General features: G+C 35.7%; 1 pseudogene; it reads right to left on the bottom strand.

Moving 5' to 3' along the window:
* Positions 1–2,177: 2,177 nt before the first annotated feature.
* LOC149139064 (rhamnogalacturonan I rhamnosyltransferase 1-like) lies at positions 2,178–3,333 on the bottom strand (annotated as a pseudogene).
* Between the last annotated feature and the right edge of the window lie 216 nt (positions 3,334–3,549).

Here is a 3,549-nt window from a genome sequence, read left to right as displayed (position 1 = left end):
ATGGGAAGGTCTAAGCCCTCATACAAATGTTGACACAATATGAAATGAAGGGCTTGAAGAAAACCCCACCCATATCAAATACTGAAGAGCTTAGTTAATAATCTTACCATTACCTAAAAGAAAAAAAATTCACAACTTTTCAACCAGATTGAAGCTCTGGCCAACTAAGTTATGCCTTTGAAATGCCATAAAACATTTCAAATAATGTTTCACATTTCTGAAATTCCATCTAAAATGGCAAGTGGCATTTCAAGGCAAAATGGGCATGTCTTAATCTGGTTTAACTGTGTTTTGATAGGGAAATTGACCATAGGAATTTGTCCAAGTGCTTTAAATTGGCATTGACATAAAATTTGACACTAATTTCACATTGAACAAGCTTCTAGAAAACCTTTACACCCTGTCTTTGTTATAAATACAATTTACCACTTATTATTTCCTCACACTTTCTTCCATACTGTTTGAGCAAAGGTATCTCCTACACAAACAAGAAGCACTTTTGTTGTGTGTTGTTGGGTAGCGGAGGTCCCGCATAACAGTTTTGGGACTTAGAGCCTATAAATTAGGATAAAAATATTGTAAAAACTTTGAAATATGTGGAGCGTGAAATGTAATAGATCGAGTCAAAGGGTTGTCCGCCCAAGAAATAATATAGAATAATAGGATGTAAGTCGGCTTGCCCATGGTCTGTGGACCATGGGAATGTATAAATAGAGCGAGGCTCTATGGGTAGAAGGTAGCTTTTTGGTATGTACTTTTGGATCTGAAATGTAATGGGTGTTTGAGGAGCAAAGTCTTGAAGCGTTTGTAAGTCCAAGTCAAGGGTGTTGGTAGGTAGATAAAGGCTCTGTAGCTATGTGCATAGAGGCCTAGTAGAGTCCGTAGTTGTGTGCACAGACCCTTGCAACTGAGTGTGCAGGGTGGATCTGGATGTATTGGTGAATGAAGTGAACAAAGATAATTTGATTATGAAATTTTGTGTTAAATCTGAATTATTGTGGATCTGGCTAATTTATGGTTGACATAACTATTTGATTTATGCGCGTATGCTTATGTTATGAGTTTATGTAAATCTGTATCTTTTTTGGGTGTGCGAACTGGTTATTTCTTTTAAATGTTTGCTTAAAGACCCTTAAAAGTAGATCTAATCTATAACAACGCATTAATAAGAATTAAGAATTTTTCCTGGGGATCTATGCTGATCAGAGTGGCGCGAAGCCACAAAATGGTGTACAAACCTTCTAGAACACATCAAGACATCCCAAGGGTGTGGAAACCTAGTTCCAGCACCCTCCCCTACTACCTCAGATGAGACCTTAGTCCGCGCTCCGTGGGCTATTGCCAAACAGGCTGGTAGCTACGGGATTTGTTTGGCTAAATAACTCTTCTGAACCTAGGTCAAGCCCATATAAGCCAACATGTGTGAAGCATTGTGATATGGTTTTGTAGTCACAATCAGAAGACAATTGTGAGCAACAACATTGTTCCACACTTCATTTATTCACATTTTCTTCAACAAATTTTAGGAAAAAGTGTTCTCTACTGCTACAACAAGCGTGCTCTGTACATTTTGGATAGCATGGATATTATTGGAGGCTACATTTATTTTTTCTTACTCAATTATCCTTTCTTCTTGTGTTATTTTATATTTATTGATAGACAGACAAATATTGTTTCCCTATTTCAATTTTTTTTTGTCTTTTTACTTTTCTGATGGGGGATAAGGAAGGTATCATGTTCGAGCATGTACCCCTCTCCCAATATCATGCAACTTCGCTTCTAAGGATTTTTGAGATGGAGACTCAAAGGCTTTCTAATAGAGCCCTCAATCAATCTCCAAGTCATTTGTCACACTTCAAAAATAATTCCAAGTCAAATTGACTTTTTATGTTAAAATTGAGGCCCTTAAGGGTTGATTAGAAATGGGCTTGTAATAGGTTCATTTAAGGATTTCACAACAAGGGATCTTTATTGTAAAATATTAACATAACAATAATTCTAATAATGTTGATGCATCACTAGGATAACAAGATTAACACATCCAAAGTGTTTCCACAATTTACATTGAACTGAAACTCAATCAAGAAAGAGAAAGGAAAAATGTAATAAATAATGTAGACAACTAACTGGAAAATTAATAATAATACCTGTGACCTGATTCCGAAATCTTCTTAATGCTACTTACAAGGGTATGTTCTAAGAGAACTAAATTTGTCATGTTGCCCTTCCATAACTTTTGCCATGTTGTCATCATATGTAGGAATAAACACATTGCTGGCCAAAGACACCATGTAATCCAGTGCAGCCATTATAGATGAATGATTTTGGAATGGCTTTAAATCCATAGGACTAAGAAAAGTCTCCTTCCTCACCTTCATATTTTTTATCGATGAGCATGAGTGCATGACATAAAAAAATAAAACTTCAAAGGAAAATGAGTTGAAGTGAGTGAATCGATCAACTTACAATATTTGGATAAGTTGAATAGAGGGCAGGCATCCTTCTTTCTCCCCCATAGATTCCTTCAACAACAATATATATCTGAATATTTATATCAAAATCAAAAGCTTTCAGTACTAATGGACTTTCCTCTGGTGTTACGGGACATAGTCTGTCCTTCCTCTTCATTTAAAAAATTATGACCTCCTTCCACCAAGGGTAAGCATGCCTGCGAAAGAAATACAACAAGATAATAGGATCAATATTGTTAACAATAAAGATTTTGACTTGACGAGGAAAATATTATCATTTCCAAACATGTAATATAGCTCAGTCTGGTGAGTTCCTCAACTTATTCATTGGTACAACCAAGAGTGCAACCAAAAAAAACCAATATATCCATTTCATAACAAAGATGAAGAGCCACAAAAGGACCATGTTGTTGCAATATTTAAAAAAACAATTGACCCAATTCATCAATTTTCGAAGTGAGAAGCAGAGTGTTGTAGTTCAGATGACAACATAGATTTTAAACCAGAAGTGGCAGGCTATTATTTTCCAGATGTGCATATGTATTATTCAAATGAAAACTTTGTTCTTTCTTATAAGGGGAAGGATTTGTATCATGGTAAGAAACTTTGTTAGTATCCTTCTGTGCAAAGCCCAAAGTATTAAATGATAGTCTTTGATACGCAACCTGATGCAGGTAATAGGAAATGTTTGACTGGCTCACAGGAGGCATGGTGAAGACTGCCCCATCTTCTGCCTTTGCGTCTCATCTTCTGCCTTTGCCTTCAACTTTGAAGGAAGCTTCTTTACTATCTGAAGCTTGCCTCTAAGAGATGTGATAAACTGATCCACATCAAAAATGTCTTCAAATTCATTGTTCACATAAAATTAAATATTAATTTTTGCAAAAGGAAACATGAAGGATAAACCACCCCCACAAGTAATTAATGCCATGCAATACCCAATGCTGAAATGAACCAATAAAACATATTGAAGATCTGTTAATAGATAGGCATTTTGAGAAATCATGCCTTGATTTCCTTGTGTGTGCACAATAACTTTTAGGATTTCATGACTTCCTTTATGAGCATTTTTTATGCT

The sequence above is a fragment of the Pinus tabuliformis genome, chromosome X, assembly GCF_031772625.1.
Source record: "Pinus tabuliformis cultivar Carrire ecotype Pingquan chromosome X, CPIR1, whole genome shotgun sequence".
Lineage (NCBI taxonomy): Eukaryota > Viridiplantae > Streptophyta > Pinopsida > Pinales > Pinaceae > Pinus > Pinus tabuliformis.
This window is presented reverse-complemented; position numbering and strand designations above follow the sequence as displayed.